Here is a 17931-nt window from a genome sequence, read left to right on the forward strand (position 1 = left end):
CGGGAAGCGGCGTTATTTCCGCTCCCGCAGGTTTTTCAATTCTCCCGTCGGTCATAAACCGGCGTTGTGCAAATCCCGCCGGCAGCCTGTGAAAACAGCTGGCGCCGGCGGGATTTCATTTTTTTAAAACTTACCTCAAATCTCCGGCCCGGATGGGCCGAAGTCCCGCCACTGGGAGGCCTTCTCCCGCCGCCGAGGTTTAAACCACCTCTGGAACGGTGGGCTCAGCGGCGCGAGCAGGCCCCCGGGGTCCTGGGGGGGGCGGGGTCGATCGGACCCGGGGGGGTGCCCCCACGGAGGCCTGGCCCGCGATCGGGGCCCCCCGCTCACTCCGCGGGGCAGTGCCGTGGGGGCACTCTTTCTCCTTCCGCGCCGCCACGGCCTCCGCCATGGCGGACGCGGAGGAGAACCCCGCATCGCGCATGCGCCGGCAGTGACATCAGCGGCCAGCTGCCGCTGACGTCACTGCCGGCGCATGCGCCGACCGCCGAAAGCCTTTCGGCCAGCCCCGCTTCCGACTGCGCCGGGTGTTTGCGCCAGTCTTCTGGTGCAAACTGCTCCGGCGCGGGGCTGGCCCCCAAAGGTGGGGAGAATTCCCCACCTTTGGGGAGGCGCGACCCCTGAGTGGTTGGCGCCACTCCCCTACGCCGGCACCCTCCGTCACGCCGGGTAGGGGAGAATCCAGCCCCGAGATAGAGAAATACAGCACAGAACAGGCCTTTCGGCCCACGATGTTGTGCCAAACTTTTGTCCTAGGTTAATCATTGAATTTTGGACAATTTTTCATGGCCAATCTACCCAACTTGCACATCTTTGGACTGTGGGAGGAAACCGGAGTACCTGGAGGAAACCCACGCAGTCACGGGGAGGATGTGCAGACTCCACACAGACAGTGACCCAAGTTGAAATCGAACTTGGGACCCTGGAGCTGTGAAGCAATTGTGCTATCCACAATGCTACCGTGCTGCCCTTAAGAAGTTAACCTACTCTCCATTTTATCCAGCCTAATCCATGTACCTATCCAATAGCCGCTTGAAGGTCCCTAATTTTTCCGACTCAACTACTTCCACAGGCAGTGGATTCCATGCCCCCACTACTCTCTGGGTAAAGAACCTACCTCTGACATCCCCTCTATATCTTCCACCATTTATCTTAAATTTATGTCCCCTTGTCGGGGTTAGTGTTAGGGTTAGGTTGGGTTAGGGGTTGGGTTAGGGTTAGGTTGGGGTTGGGTTGGGTTAGGGTCGGGGTTAGGGTTAGGTTGGGTTAGGGTACGGGTCGGGGTTAGGGTTAGGTTGGGGTTGGGTTAGGGTACGGGTCGGGGTTAGGGTTAGGTTGGGTTAGGGTACTGGTCGGGGTTAGGGTTAGGGTTCGGGTACGGGTCGGGGGTTAGGGTTAGGTTGGGTTAGGGCACAGAGGACCAGACGGGCTTCGTCAAAGGTAGACAGCTTACCGCGAACATCAGGCGCCTGCTGAACGTGATAATGACCCCCTCCGGGGAGAGAACACAAGAGGTGATCGTCTCCCTGGACGCAGAAAAGGCCTTCGACAGAGTCGAATGGAAATACCTCATAGAGGTACTGGAGCGGTTCGGGCTTGGAACAGGGTTCACAGCTTGGGTAAAGCTCCTGTACAACGCTCCCATGGCGAGTGTACGGACCAACAATACCAACTCCCAATACTTCCAGCTGCACAGGGGCACCAGACAAGGATGCCCACTGTCCCCGCTGCTGTTCGCACTAGTAATCGAACCGCTAGCAATCGCGCTCAGGGCAGCAAAAAATTGGAGGGGGATCCGAAGGGGAGGTAGAGAGCACAGAGTCTCACTCTATGCGGATGATCTGCTCCTCTATATCTCGGACCCACAAAGCAGCATGGACGGAATCATAGCGCTCCTGAAAGAGTTTGGAGCCTTCTCGGGCTACAAACTCAACATGAGCAAAAGTGAAATCTTCCCAGTACACCCGCAAGGGGGGGGGGGGGGGGCAGCGCTAAAGGGCCTGCCGTTCAAACAAGCCCGAAATAAATTCCGCTACCTGGGGATCCAAATAGCCCATGACTGGAAAGGGATCCACAAATGGAACCTCACCAGCCTGACGGAGGAAGTTAAAAAGGACATGCAAAGATGGAACACACTCCCGCTCTCCCTCGCGGGGAGAGTCCAGACGATCAAAATGAACGTACTGCCCAGGTTCCTTTTCCTGTTTAGATCCATTCCGACCTACATCCCCAAGGCCTTTTTCAAAGCGCTGGACAAACATATCATGGCGTTCGTATGGGGGGGTAAAAATGCTAGGATCCCAAAGAAGGTCATACAAAAAACAAAATCCAGGGGGGGGCTAGCCCTCCCGAATCTACAATTCTACCACTGGGCGGCAACAGCCGAGCGAGTAAGGGGATGGATCCAGGAGCCAGAAGCCGAGTGGGTGCGTGCGGAGGAGGCCTCCTGCATGGGAACCTCCCTCCGGGCCCTCGCCACGGCAGCACTCCCATCCCCACCCAAAAAACACTCCACCAGCCCAGTGGTGACAGCCACCCTCCAATCCTGGAACCAACTGCGGCAGCAATTTGGCCTGTACAAAATGTCGGACAAGGCTCCCATCTGCAACAACCATAGGTTCAAACCAGCACTGACCGACGCCACCTTCAAAAGGTGGAGGCAGGACGGGGGGACACTGACAGTCAGGGACCTATACACGGACGACAGGATCGCAACACTGGACGAACTGACAGAGAAATTTCAGCTAGCTGGGGGGAACGAGCTACGGTACCTGCAGCTCAAAAACTTCCTACGAAAGGAGACAAGGACGTCCCCACAACCGCCACGACAGACACTACTGGAAGACCTACTGGACGCAAGTATCCTAGAGAAAGGGAACTGTAGTGACATGTATGACCGACTGGTAGATAGGGACGACACCGTACTGGACGCAACAAGAAGGAAATGGGAGGACGACCTGGGGATGGAGATAGGGTGGGGACTCTGGAGCGAAGCACTGCATAGGGTCAACTCCACCTCCACGTGCGCAAGGCTCAGCCTGACGCAACTAAAAGTGGTACATAGAGCCCACTTAACGAGAAACCGTATGAGTAGGTTCTTGCCGGAGGTGGAGGACAAATGTGAGCGGTGCCAAAGAGGCCCGGCCAACCACGCCCACATGTTCTGGTCTTGCCCCAGACTTGTGGAGTACTGGACAGCCTTCTTCGAGGCTATGTCCAGAGTGGTGGGGGTGAGGGTGGAGCCATGCCCGATAGTGGCGGTCTTCGGGGTTTCAGACCAGCCAGATCTATTCCTGGGGAGGAGGGCGGACGCCCTTGCCTTTGCCTCCCTGATTGCCTGCCGTAGAATCCTGTTTGGCTGGCGGTCAGCAGCACCACCCAGAGCTGCAGACTGGCTGTCCGACCTCTCGGAATCTCTCCAAATGGAGAAAATCAAATTTGCCATCCGAGGGTCGGACGACGGCTTCCACAGAACGTGGGAGCCATTCATGCAACTGTTCCGGGACCTGTTTGTGGCCAACGTACATGAGGAAGAATAGTCGGGTGGCCAAGAACCAGGGGAAAATGGACGGGAATCGGGGGAAGGTGGCCGGGGGGGGGGGGGGGGGGCTACGGGCTCGGTGTGGGGGTTTGATGGCAGGCCAAGGCCCAGGACCAAACTATAAATGGATGCCTATAAACGTGTGCCTCGGCCATGTTGGGGAATGTAGGGTATGTATGCTGGCTAGAGGGGGCGGCCACAATTGTTGTTGTGAGGATGCTTACCTGTAAATATTCATGTTAAATTTTTGTGTTTTCCTTTTTTTTTTCTCTCTCTCTAATGACTTGTAATCTGTCATATATAAAATATGAAAACTCAATAAAAAAACATTTATAAAAAAAAAAGGTTGGGTTAGGGTTAGGTTGGGTAAAGGTTCGGGTACGGGTCGGGGTTAGGGTTAGGTTGGGGTTGGGTTAGGGTACGGGTCGGGGTTAGGGTTAGGTGGGGTTAGGGTTTGGGTATGGGTTAGGGTTAGATTGGGTTAGGGTTAGGGTCGGGGTTAGGGTTCGGGTTAGGGTACGGGTCGGGGTTAGGTGGGGTTAGGGTTCGGGTTAGGGTTCGGGTACGGGTCGGGGTTAGGGTTCGGGTATGGGTCAGGGTTAGGATTAGGTTGGATTAGAGTTGGGTTAGGGTTCGGGTACGGGTCGGGGTTAGGGTTAGGGTTGTGCTAGGGTTATGGTACGGTCGGGGGTTAGGGTTAGGGTTGTGCTAGGGTTAGGGTACGGTCGGGGTTAGGGTTAGGGTTGTGCTAGGGTTCGGGTACGGGTCGGGGTTAGGGTTAGGATTGTGTTAGGGTTCAGGTCAGGGATAGGGTCAGGGTTAGGTTGGGTTAGCGTTGTGTTCGGGTTAGAGTTCGGGTACGGGTCGGGGTTAGGGTTAGGATTGTGTTAGGGTTAGGGTACGGGTCGGGGTTAGGGTTAGGTTGGGGTAGGGTTGTGTTAGGGTTAGGTTGGGTTAGGGTTCGGGTACGGGTCGGGGTTAGGGTACGGGTCGGGGTTAGGGTTCGGGTATGGGTCAGGGTTAGGATTAGGTTGGATTAGAGTTGGGTTAGGGTTCGGGTACGGGTTGGGGTTAGGGTTAGGGTTGTGCTAGGATTAGGGTACGGGTCGGGGGTTAGGGTTAGGGTTGTGCTAGGGTTAGGGTACGGTCGGGGTTAGGGTTAGGGTTGTGCTAGGGTTCGGGTACGGGTCGGGGTTAGGGTTAGGATTGTGTTAGGGTTCAGGTCAGGGATAGGGTCAGGGTTAGGTTGGGTTAGCGTTGTGTTCGGGTTAGAGTTCGGGTACGGGTCGGGGTTAGGGTTAGGATTGTGTTAGGGTTAGGGTACGGGTCGGGGTTAGGGTTAGGTTGGGGTAGGGTTGTGTTAGGGTTAGGTTGGGTTAGGGTTCGGGTACGGGTCGGGGTTAGGGTTCGGGTACGGGTACGGGTCGGGGTTATGGTTGGGTTGGGTTAGGGTTAGGGTTGGGTTAGTGTTATCGTTAGGGTTCGGTACGGGTCGGGGTTAGGGTTGAGTCTGGGTTAGGTTTTAGGGTTAGGTTGGGGTAGGGTTTGTTAGCGTTAGGTTGGTTTAGGGTTGTGTTAGGGTTCGGGTACGGGTCGGGTTAGGTTGGTTAGGGTTGGGTTGGGTTAGGGTTGGGTTAGTGTTATCGTTGGGGTTCGGGTACGGGTCGGGGTTAGGGTTGAGTCAGGGTTAGGGTTGGGTTAGGGTTACGGGTCGGGGTTAGGGTTAGGTTAGTGTTATCGTTAGGGTTCGGTACGGGTTGGGGTTAGGGTTGAGTCAGGGTTAGGGTTGGGTTAGGGTTACGGGTCGGGGTTAGGGTTCGGGTTGGGTTAGGGTACGGGTTAGGGTTGGGTTAGGGTTAGGGTCAGGTTGGGGGCAGTGACCCTGTGCTTCTGCCCAGCTGCTGAATGTCAGGTTTGTAGTGAGCGGCAGGGTGTAATGGAGACTCCTGTCCTGCGGGTGGCGCTGTCGGCCCGGGAGCCGCCGCCGGCAGTTGGGTGGGAGCCGGCGGACGGGAGAAGCGGCTCCGGGGGGCGGCCGGACCGGGAGCTGCTGTCACGGTGAAGGAGGCTGTCCGGAGCGGCTGGACTTGGTCGGGCCTCGGGCTTGTCCGTCATCGCAGTCACCCGGCAGCCGGCAGCATGACCCAGGCGGCATCCCCAGGACAGCCCGAGACCGGCCGGAGCCGCGGCACCGAGTCCGGGAGCTGAGGTGAGCGGGAGCCGGACACTGAGGGAGGGGGTCTCGGTGCTGAGTTCCGGCAGCGTTTATTTCTTTAACTAAATTGTTTTGAAGTTTAATTGATTCCCTCGCGGTCCCCCCTCACCCCCCCCCCCCCCAGCCTCACACCCCCCCCCCCCCCCAGCCTCACACCCGCTGACCCCCAGCCTCACACCCGCTGACCCCCAGCCTCACACCCCCCCCCCCAGCCTCACCCCCCCCCCCCCCAGCCTCACACCCCCCCCCAGCCTCACCCCCCCCCCAGCCTCACCCCCCCCCAGCCTCACACCCCCCCCCACCCCCCCCAGCCTCACCCCCCCCCCAGCCTCACACCCCCCCCCCCCCAGCCTCACACCCCCCCCCCCCAGCCTCACACCCCCCCCCCAGCCTCACCCCCCCCCAGCCTCACACCCCCCCCACCCCCCCAGCCTCACACCCCCCCCACCCCCCCCAGCCTCACACCCCCCCCCCCCAGCCTCACACCCCCCCCCCCAGCCTCACCCCCCCCCAGCCTCACACCCCCCCCACCCCCCCAGCCTCACACCCCCCCCACCCCCCCCAGCCTCACACCCCCCCCCCAGCCTCACCCCCCCCCAGCCTCACACCCCCCCCACCCCCCCAGCCTCACACCCCCCCCCCCCAGCCTCACACCCCCCCCCCCCAGCCTCACACCCCCCCCCCCCCAGCCTCACACCCCCCCCCCAGCCTCACACCCCCCCCCCCAGCCTCACACCCCCCCCCCCAGCCTCACACCCCCCCCCCCAGCCTCACACCCCCCCCCAGCCTCACCCCCCCCCCAGCCTCACACCCCCCCCCCCAGCCTCACATCCCCCCCCCCCCCAGCCTCACATCCCCCCCCAGCCTCACCCCCCCCCCCACCCTCACCCCCCCCCCCCACCCTCACACCCCCCCCCCCACCCTCACACCCCCCCCCCCCACCCTCACACCCCCCCCCCCAGCCTCACACCCCCCCCCCACCCCCACACCCCCCCCCCACCCCCCCCCCCCCCCACCCCCCACCCCCCCACCCCCCCACCCCCCCCACCCCCCCACCCCCCCACCCCCCCCCCCCACCCCCCCCCCCACCCCCCCCCCACCCCCCCCCCCCACCCCCCCCCCACCCCCCCCCCCACCCCCCCCCCACCCCCCCCCCACCCCCCCCCCCCCCCCCCCCCCCCACCCCCCCCCCCACCCCCCCCCCCACCCCCCCCCCCCCCCCCCCCCCCCCACCCACCCCCCCCACCCCCCCCCCCCCCCCCCCCCACCCCCCCACCCACCCCCCCCACCCCCCCCACCCCCCCCCCACCCACCCCCCCCACCCCCCCCCCCACCCCCCCCCCCCCCCCCCCCCCCCCCCCCCCACCCCCCCCCCCCCAGCCTCACCCCCCCCCCCCCAGCCTCACCCCCCCCCCCCAGCCTCACCCCCCCCCCCAGCCTCACCCCCCCCCCCCAGCCTCACCCCCCCCCCCCCGGCCTCACCCCCCCCCCCCCCCCGGCCTCACCCCCCCCCCCCCCGGCCTCACCCCCCCCCCCCCGGCCTCACCCCCCCCCCCCCCCGGCCTCATCCCCCCCCAGCCTCATCCCCCCCCAGCCTCATCCCCCCCCAGCCTCATCCCCCCCCCGGCCTCATCCCCCCCCCAGCCTCATCCCCCCCCAGCCTCATCCCCCCCCAGCCTCATCCCCCCCCAGCCTCATCCCCCCCAGCCTCATCCCCCCCCAGCCCCATCCCCCCCCCCATCCCCCCCCCCCAGCCCCATCCTCCCCCCAGCCTCATCCCCCCCCCCAGCCTCACCCCCCCCCAGCCTCATCCCCCCCCAGCCTCATCCCCCCCCCAGCCTCACCCCCCCCCCCAGCCTCACCCCCCCCCCAGCCTCATCCCCCCCCCAGCCTCATCCCCCCCCAGCCTCATCCCCCCCCCAGCCTCATCCCCCCCCCAGCCTCATCCCCCCCCCAGCCTCATCCCCCCCCCAGCCTCATCCCCCCCCCAGCCTCATCCCCCCCCCAGCCTCATCCCCCCCCAGCCTCATCCCCCCCCCAGCCTCATCCCCCCCCAGCCTCATCCCCCCCCCAGCCTCATCCCCCCCCCAGCCTCATCCCCCCCCCAGCCTCATCTCCCCCCCCAGCCACAAACCTCATCTCCCCCCCAGCCTCATCTCCCCCCCCCAGCCTCATCCCCCCCCCAGCCTCATCCCCCCCCAGCCTCATCCCCCCCCCAGCCTCATCCCCCCCCCCAGCCTCATCCCCCCCCCCAGCCTCATCCCCCCCCCAGCCTCATCCCCCCCCCAGCCTCATCCCCCCCCCAGCCTCATCCCCCCCCAGCCTCATCTCCCCCCCCCAGCCTCATCTCCCCCCCCCAGCCTCATCCCCCTCCCCCAGCCTCATCCCCCCCCCCCAGCCTCATCCCCCCCCAGCCTCATCCCCCCCCCAGCCTCATCCCCCCCCCCCAGCCTCATCCCCCCCCCCCAGCCTCATCCCCCCCCCCAGCCTCATCCCCCCCCCAGCCTCATCCCCCCCCCCAGCCTCATCCCCCCCCCCAGCCTCATCCCCCCCCCCAGCCTCATCCCCCCCCCCAGCCTCATCCCCCCCCTCCAGCCTCATCCCCCCCCTCCAGCCTCATCCCCCCCCCAGCCTCATCCCCCCCCCCCAGCCTCACCCCCCCCCAGCCTCATCCCCCCCCCAGCCTCATCCCCCCCCCAGCCTCATCCCCCCCCCCAGCCTCATTCCCCCCCCCAGCCTCATCCCCCCCCCCAGCCTCATACCCCCCCCAGCCTCATCCCCCCCCCAGCCTCATCCCCCCCCCCAGCCTCATACCCCCCCCAGCCTCATACCCCCCCCCCAGCCTCATACCCCCCCCAGCCTCATCCCCCCCCCCAGCCTCATCCCCCCCCCAGCCTCATCCCCCCCCCAGCCTCATCCCCCCCCCAGCTTCATCCCCCCCCCAGCTTCATCCCCCCCCCAGCCTCATCCCCCCCCAGCTTCATCCCCCCCCAGCCTCATCACCCCCCCCCAGCTTCATCCCCCCCCAGCCTCATCCCCCCCCCAGCTTCATCCCCCCCCCAGCTTCATCCCCCCCCCAGCTTCATCCCCCCCCCAGCTTCAATCCCCCCCCCAGCCTCATCCCCCCCCCCAGCCTCATCCCCCCCCCCAGCTTCATCCCCCCCCCAGCCTCATCCCCCCCCCAGCCTCATCCCCCCCAGCCTCATCCCCCCCCCAGCCTCATCCCCCCCAGCCTCATCCCCCCCCCCAGCCTCATCCCCCCCCCAGCCTCATCCCCCCCCCAGCCTCATCCCCCCCCCAGCCTCATCCCCCCCCCCCACCTCATCCCCCCCCCCAGCCTCAATCCCCCCCCCCAGCCTCATCCCCCCCCCAGCCTCATATCCCCCCCCCCAGCCTCATCCCCCCCCCCAGCCTCATCCCCCCCCCAGCCTCATCCCCCCCCCAGCCTCATCCCCCCCCCAGCCTCATCCCCCCCCCAGCCTCATCCCCCCCCCAGCCTCATCCCCCCCCCCAGCCTCATCCCCCCCCCCAGCCTCATCCCCCCCCCCCAGCCTCATCCCCCCCCCCCAGCCTCATCCCCCCCCCCCCAGCCTCATCCCCCCCCCCCCAGCCTCATCCCCCCCCCCCAGCCTCATCCCCCCCCCCCAGCCTCATCCCCCCACTCTGTGATATAATGTTTCATGTCTTGTCATTTATGGATCATTGTCTTCAGTGGTGGGTTGACAGGACTTGTCTCTCAGATGTGGATTTAGGACTGAGTTTAGGAGGAACTTCTTCACCCAAAGGGTTGTGAATCTATGGAATTCCTTGCCCAGTGAAGCAGTTGAGGCTCCTTCATTACATGTTTTTAAGGTAAAGATAGATAGTTTTTTGAAGAATAAAGGGATTAAGGGTTATGGTGTTCGGGCCGGAAAGTGGAGCTGAGTCCGTAAAAGATCAGCCATGATCTCAGTGAATGGCGGAGCAGGCTCGAGGGACCAGATGGCCTACTCCTGCTCCTAGTTCTTATGTTCTTATGTGAACAGGGCAGCTACGGGTGAGAGCTAGCCACGCAGTGAATCTTTTGAAATGAATTTGCAGCTTTGTAACACAATTACCAGCAGAGTTCTCTCCTGGTTCCCATCTCAGTGAAGATGCTGTTCATTTGCACTGCAGTGTCCTGTGCAATTATTAACCACACTGATGTTTGTGTGGTCTGTGTTATCGCCATGTGTGCTTTCAAATAGCTTTGCCCCTTAAATTATTTAGTTTTAAAATTATGCTGTGTGCAGCCCAAAGTTTTAAATGACCCCTAAAGAAAAGAAAGGGAGAGTTTGGAACAAAAGTAAAATGCTACAGATGCTGGAAATCTAAAACAGAAATGCTGGCCAACAGGTCAGAGAGAATGCATGGAGAGAGAGAGAGAGAGAAACAATTAACTTTTCAGCTCGATGGAGCTTTCGTCAAGCAGAACTTTTTATGATCTCGGGATGTCCTTACAGTGTTTCAGTGTGTCACCTTTGTGAGGTAGTGTAACGCAGTAGCCAATTTAGACACAGCAAGATTCCACAAGCATGATAATGAGCAGGGTGCCTGTTTTTAACGATGGCACAAATATTGGCAGGACACAGGGCACAAGAATTTCTAGTTGGTTTACTGTCAACGTGATGCCAAGTAAAGCCAGCAGCGATTATTACATAAGAACATAGCAGACAAAGACCATATGGCTCGTCGAGTCCGTTCTAAGTTCAACATGATCGTGGCTGGTCTCAGGCTTCACCTGCTCTTTGCTGCCCACTTCCAAACTCACTTGGTTCCCTGAAGCACCAAAAATCTGTTTATCCCGGTTTTCAATTTGTTCAACATTAGAGCACCCACAACACTCTGGGGTAGAGAATTCCAAAGATTCACAACCCTTTTTGTGAAGGAATTTCTCTCATTTTACTGCTAAATATCTAAGGAGGCGTCAGTCAGTGTCATTTGCTGAACATCTACGTGAGGTATACAGCATCACTGAGTCTATCCTTTCTGTGCTGCTGTTGGAGAAGCAGAATGGGTGGTATAGGTAGCTTGTGTTATCCCTTACTGTTGCTACTTGTGAGGTACTGTATGGAGTTTGACATTCCCCCTGTGTCTGTGTGGGTTTCCTCCGGGTGCTCCAGTTTCCTCCCACAGTCCAAAGATGTGCAGGTCAGGTGGATTGGCCATGATAAATTGCCCTTTAGTGTCGAGGGATGTGCAGGTTAGTTATGGGGATAGGGTGGGGGTAGACTGGGCGTGGACAGGAGTAGTGCCCTTTCAAAGGGTAGGTATAGACTCAATGGGCCGAATGGCTTCCTCCTGAAATGAAATGAAAATAGCTTATTGTCACAAGTAAGCTTCAAATGAAGTTACTTCGGGGCCTGTTCGGGGAGGCTGGTACAGGAATTGAACCGTGCTGCTGGCCTGCCTTGGTCTGCTTTGAAAGCCAGCGATTTAGCCCAGTGTGCTAACCCAGCCCCAGAACTGTACTGTAGGGATTCTATATTTCTATGTGATCCCCAATCTTTGGTCCTCTCTGATCAGGGACCCCATGTATTTGCTTGTGAATGGCAGCTGAGAAATTACCCCTTCTCCAATCCTTTGATTTGATTTATTATTGTCACATGTATTAGTATACAGTGAAAAGTATTGTTTCTTGCATTATATACAGACAACGCATATCGTACATAGGGAAGGAAGGAGAAACTGCAGAATATATTCCTGGACAATTACCCCTAATCGCCACAGCACAAACCCTAGGAAACTACGTTTGCTTATAGGCTGAAGTGGGCGAGGTGCCCATGGATTTGTGACCCAGATGATAGTTGCTGATCTCCAGCCAACAAAAATGTTGATCTCAGTCTTAAAAGCTCTATTGACCTCTAGCATGCACAGTTTCCTGGGACAGAGTCCTTCCTGAATTTCCTTTTTAACCTCCTTAACTCTAATTTTAAGATTAGGCATTTTAACCTGGCCTTGCTCACCAGAGGAAATAGTTCCTCCGTATATCCTTTTGAATCCTTTAATATCTCAATTAGATCACCCCTCAACTCTAAAGTTTTGGGAATACCAACCAGGTTTATGCAAGCGGACCTGAATTAATTATCCCTTTTGAGCCCTGGTGAATCTATATATTCATCCTGACGATCAGTGCCCAGACTAAATGCAATAGTCCAAATCATTGTGGGGTTCTTGACCCAAATGTTGTGATTTAAAAAAAAAAAACAACAACAAAATAAACAAGATACATGAAACCATAAACATAGTGCAAAAACCGTTTACCTTTCGTACAGGTCCCCCCCCCCCCCGCCCCACTGATGATTAATTTTCTGCGAAGAAGTTGATGAACGGTTTCCACCTCTGGGCGAACCCTAACAGTGACCCTCTCAAGGCGAACTTGATTTTCTCCAAACAGAGAAAGCTAGCCATGTCCGATAGCCAGGTCTCCGACTTCGGGTGCTTTGGGTCCCACCATGCCAATAGTATCCGTCTCCGGGCTACCAGGGAAGCAAAGCCCAGAACAGCTGCCTCTCTCCTCCTGGAGTCCCGGATCCTGCGACGCCCTGAAAATCGCCACCTCTGTACTCAGCACCACCCTTGTTTTTAAAACCTTGGACATGACGTCCACAAACCCCTGTCAAAATCCCCAAAGCTTTGGACATGTCCAAAACATACGGACATGGGGGCAGCACGGTGGCACAGCGGGTTAGCCCTGCAGCCTCACGCCGCCGAGGTCCCAGGTTCAATCCTGGCTCTGGGTCACTGTCCGTGTGGAGTTTGCACATTCTCCCCGTGTTTGCCCCCATGTGGGTTTCGCCCCCACAACCCAAAGATGTGCACGGCAGGTGGATTGGCCACGCTAAATTGCCCCTTACTTGGAAAAAATTAATTGGGTACTCTAAATTTATAACAAAAAACAAATTTGAAAATTGAATTGGAAGGGAATTTGGCCACACAGTCACAGGTGTATAAGGAGTATAGTGGGGGCTGAGGACACAGCCCCTACTTTTTCGTTTTTGAGCTTGACCGGTCCAAGCCAGGGTCCATAACTATATTGAAGTCCCCTCCCATGACCAACCTGTGCGAGTCCAGGTCCGGTATCTTCCCCAGCATCCTCTTTATAAACTCCACATCATCCCAATTTGGCGCATATACATTCACTAACACCACCTGCACCCCCTCCAGTTTCCCACTGACCATAATGTACCGACATCCCACGTCCGAGACTATTCTACCCAGCTCAAACACCACCCACTTATTGATCAGGATCATGATCCCTCTAGTCTTTGAATCCAGTCCCGAATGAAACACCCAACTGACCCAGCCTGTCCTCAGTCTAACTTGGTCCGTTACCTTAAGTTACGTCGCCTGCAACATCACCACGTCCGCCTTCGATCCCCTAAGATGCGCAAACACACGTGCTCTTTTGACCGACCCATTTAACCCTCGTTCATTCCAGGTAATCAGCCTAGTTGGGGGGGCTCATTGCCCCCCCCCCCCCCAACCAATCAGTTATCCCCTTTTTTAGGCCCTCCGCCAGCCCGTGATCCGCGCCTCCACCGGTCCATCCCCAGGCAGCCCCCGACCTCTTCTCTGACCCTTAGCCCAAGTCCCTCCCTCGCCAGCAGAACATTCACTCCCCCCTCCTCCCCAGCAACAAAACCCTGTAACCCAATCCCTTTCCTAAACCAACATATGCACACCCCCTACTGTGCTGCTGGTTCCAAGCAAAACGAGAAACTTTTTGCAAAACAGAGAAACAAAACAGAGAAAACAGAAATACGAACGTTGCAGCCAAGTTCAAAAGTTCTCAGCCCTTCGTCAGCCCTTTCTTTCTTTCTTGCAAAGTCCAACGCATCCTCAGGCGACTCAAAATAAAAATGCTGATCCTCATGCGTGACCCAGAGACAGGCTGGGTATAACAGTCCAAACTTCACCCTTTTCTGGAAAAGGATCGCCCTGAGCTGATTGAAGCCTGCCCTCCTCCTGGCCACCTCCACACTCAGGTCTTGGTAAACCCGCAGGATGCTATTGTCCCACTTACAGCTCCGTGTCTGCTTGGCCCACTGCAGAATATGCTCCTTATCTGTGAACCTGTGGAATCTCACCACCATAGCCCTCGGGGCATCTCTCATTTGCAGCTTCTTCGCAGGTGCTCTGTCAGCCCTATCCACCTCCAATGGCCGGGAGAATGCCCCATACCCCAGCAGCTTCTCAAACATACCTGCGACATATACCCAACATCCGTTCCTTCGGACCTCTCCGGGAGCCCGACAATTCTTCGGTTCTCCCGGCGGGACCTACTCTCTAGGTCCTCCACCTTCTCCAGAAGCTTCTTTTTCTGCTCCCTCAGCATCCCCACCTCCAGCTCCACCGCGGTCTGATACTCCTCCTGCTCAGCCAGCGCCTTCTCCACCTTCTGGATTCCCCGATCCTGGGCGTCCAACCTGAGTTCCAGCCGCTCATTCAACGCTTTTATCGGGTCCAAGCAATGCCGTTTCTGCGTAGTGAAGCCCTCCTGGATGACTTGCATCAGCTACTCCATAGACTGCTGGGTTAACAAGCCAGAGGTTCGCCCCTCCGCCATGCTGTCCCCTGTTGCAACTACAGCCCAAGTCTCTTCTGTCTTCTTGTTTCTGCCCTTACGAACACTTCTAGTTCTTTTCTCCATGCATCGAAGTGGGAATTCAATAGAGAATTGCCACTGACATCCGTTCTACAATTTTAGCCCATTAAAAGATGGGGGAAAAGGTCCAAAAGTCCAACCAGAGTGGGAGTCACCAAATGTGCAACTTTGGGTTGTGGGGCGAAACCCACGCAAACACGGGGAGAATGTGCAAACTCCACACAGACAGTGACCCAGAACTGGGATCGAACCTGGGACCTCGGCGCCTTGAAGCAGCAGTGCGAACCCACTGCGCCACCGTGCTGCCCCAAATGTTGTGATTATAATGACGGTGAAACATTTGCCATCTTTACTCCTCTGAAACTGACAGCGGCCTCTGGCATCTGCATAGGCATAATTAAACATCAAGATCCATAACTTATCAGCGATTCCTTCGTAGGGAGTTCTGGTCAAGTTTTGGCAAATTAAATATTCAATATCACTAATTTGACAAGAGCTTACAACGGTAGTCTTGATGTTAAAAGCAAAAGTTATGCCTTATTGAATTAAGTTTAACTGGGTTTTTGACAACCCCATTGGCTCTGAAAATCGAATTGTATATTTTTGGAATATCAAATTATTCTATTCCTTGCTAAATCTCTACGTTTCTCAAATAAGATAAGTTTGATATCTTAATCCCTTGTGTATGTCCCACCTTTGTTTCGTTTTCTGTGAACTTATAAGAAGTATGACTTCCTGATTTGTGGCTTCTGAGAATTTGTCAATGTGATTTGCTGCTTAGCCAGTTTGATGACATCGCTGTTGCAGGGTATCAGAATTCTCTATAACTGACAGTAGAATAAAATTAATATTGGGAAAAGAGGAGTTAATGCTGCAGAGGTTGCTGGATTGTTTGTGGGCAGCTTTTTCTGTGAACAGCGGTGAGTGCAGTCACCTCGCATCAACATGAATATTGGTGAAAAAAATACACTCTCGAAGCTTTTCATCTTGCACCCATGGACAATTGCAAGAATACCAATGTCGGGGGAAGAGAAACGGGTGCTGATTGGTTAATAAGCGGTTTCTGGTGTTGCTATTGCGAATACAACAGTTGATGGTGTCTTACAGTTAACTGCTGAGCAATTTCTGAAATTTAAACCAGGCAGCTTGACTTGGACTGGTCAAGGCATTTCTTGTGGAATGAACCAGTGAATGGAAATCACTTATTTTGTTCAGCTGAAATGGATGCATGTGTACATGTTCTCTCTGTTTGCAAAGAGCAGGGCCCTGTGTATTAATATATGTGATACCCAGTTGTTATAGGCCAGGGTTTAGAAAACCCCAAAGTATATCATGGAGTTCACCTGACCTACAACTGTCTGTTTATTTTAGTTATGCTGAGCAAAATGGGGCTGGTTTAGCACAGGGCTAAAGAGCTGGCTTTTAAAGCAGACCAAGGCAGGCCAGCAGCACAGTTCAATTCCCGTACCAGCCTCCCTGAACAGGTGCCGGAATGTGGCGACTAGGGGCTTTTCACAGTAACTTCATTTGAAGCCCACTTGTGACAATAAGCGATTTTCATTTTCATAAGGGCCTACCTTTCAAGTGTTATTCAACAGAGGCCTTAAGCACTTTTAATCAAAAACAAACTTTATTCTTCAAATTTAGTTAACATTTTTATAAACACACATAGTAAGCATTTTTATCAACTACAAACATAAGCTACAGTAATCTATGTATCAAGTTTAATAAATTCCCCCCTTTAACTGTTCCAATTTAATAACAAGATGTCAGTGGTAGGGAAATTACTGAAGAGAATTCTTTGAGACAGAATCTACTCCCATTTGGAAGCAAATGGACGTATTAGTGAGAGGTAGCATAGTTTTGTGAAGGGGAGATAGTGTCTCACTAACTTGATAGAGTTTTTCGAAGAGGTCACAAAGATGATTGATGCAGGTAGGGCAGTGGATGTTGTCTATATGGACTTCAGTAAGGCCTTTGATAAGGTCCCTCATGGAAGACTGATATAAAAGGTGAAGTCACATGGGATCAGGGGTGAGCTGGCAAGGTGGATACAGAACTGGCTAAGTCATAGAAGGCAGAGAGTAGCAATGGAAGGGTGCTTTTCTAATTGGAGGGCTGTGACTAGTGGTATTCTGCAAGGATCAGTGCTGGGAACTTTGCTGTTTGTAGTATATATACAAATGATTTGGAGGAAAATGTAACTGGTCTGATTAGTAAGTTTGCAGCCGAAACAAAGGTTGGTAGAATTGTGGATAGTGATGAGGACTGTCAGAGTATATAGCAGGATTTAGATTATTTGCCGACTTGGTCGGAGTTTGGCAGATGGAGTTTAATCCGGACAAATGTGAGGTAGTGCATTTTGGAAGATCTAATGCAGGTAGGGAATATACAGTGAATGGTAGAACCCTAAAGAGTATTGCCAGTCGGAGAGATCTAGGTGTACAGGTCCACAGGTCACTGAAAGGGGCAACACAGGTGGAGAAGATAGTCAAGAATGCATACGGCATGCTTGCCTTCATTGGCCGGGGCATTGAGTATAAGAATTGGCAAGTCATGCTGCAGCTGTATAGAACCTTAGTTCGGCCACACTTGGAGTATAGTGTTCAATTCTGGTCACCACACCACCAGAAGGATGTGGAGGCTTTAGAGAGGGTGCAGAAGAGATTTCCCAGGATGTTGCCTGGTATGGAGGGCATTAGCTCTGAGGAGCGGTTGAATAAACTTGGTTTGTTCTCACTGGAACGACGGAGATTGAGGGGCGACCTGATGGAGGTCTACAAAATTATGAGGGGCATAGACAGAGTGGATAGTCAGAGGCTTTTCCCCAGGGTAGAGGGGTCAATCACTAGGGGGCATAGGTTTAAGGCGCGAGGGGCAAGGTTAGAGGAGATGTACGAGGCCAGTTTTTTACACAGAGGGTAGTGGGTGCCTGGAACTCGCTGCCGGAGGAGGTGGTGGAAGCAGGGACGATAGTGACTGGCAGATGGAATACAATGTTGACAAATGTGAGGTTATCCATTTTGGTAGGAATAACAGCAAACGGGATTATTATTTAAACGATAAAATATTAAAGCATGCCGCTGTTCAGAGAGACTTGGGTGTGCTAGTGCATGAGTCACAGAAGGTTGGTTTACAAGTGCAACAGGTGATTAAGAAGGCAAATGGAATTTTGTCCTTCATTGCTAGAGGGATGGAGTTTAAGACTAGGGAGGTTATGTTGCAATTGTATAAGGTGTTAGTGCGGCCACACCTGGAGTATTGTGTTCAGTTTTGGTCTCCTTACTTGAGAAAGGACGTACTGGCGCTGGAGGGTGTGCAGAGGAGATTCACTAGGTTAATCCCAGAGCTGAAGGGGTTGGATTATGAGGAGAGGATGTGCAGTCCAAAGATGTGCGGGTTAGGTGGATTGGCCATGCTAAATTGCCCGTAGTGTCCTAAAAAGTAAGGTTAAGGGGGGGGTTGTTGGGTTACGGGTATAGGGTGGATACGTGGGTTTGAGTAGAGTGATCATGGCTCGGCACAACATCGAGGGCCGAAGGGCCTGTT

The 17931-nt window shown here is 56.2% G+C and overlaps 1 long non-coding RNA gene across 1 annotated transcript in view; it reads left to right on the plus strand.

Moving 5' to 3' along the window:
* Positions 1 to 5524: 5524 nt before the first annotated feature.
* Positions 5525 to 17931, plus strand: part of LOC119968734 — a 299307-nt gene continuing 286900 nt past the window's right edge. Inside the window, exon 1 of the long non-coding RNA XR_005461197.1 lies at positions 5525 to 5750. This is a non-coding gene — a long non-coding RNA (uncharacterized LOC119968734). The remainder of the gene's footprint in view (positions 5751 to 17931) is intronic.

This window comes from Scyliorhinus canicula, chromosome 1, assembly GCF_902713615.1.
Source record: "Scyliorhinus canicula chromosome 1, sScyCan1.1, whole genome shotgun sequence".
Lineage (NCBI taxonomy): Eukaryota > Metazoa > Chordata > Chondrichthyes > Carcharhiniformes > Scyliorhinidae > Scyliorhinus > Scyliorhinus canicula.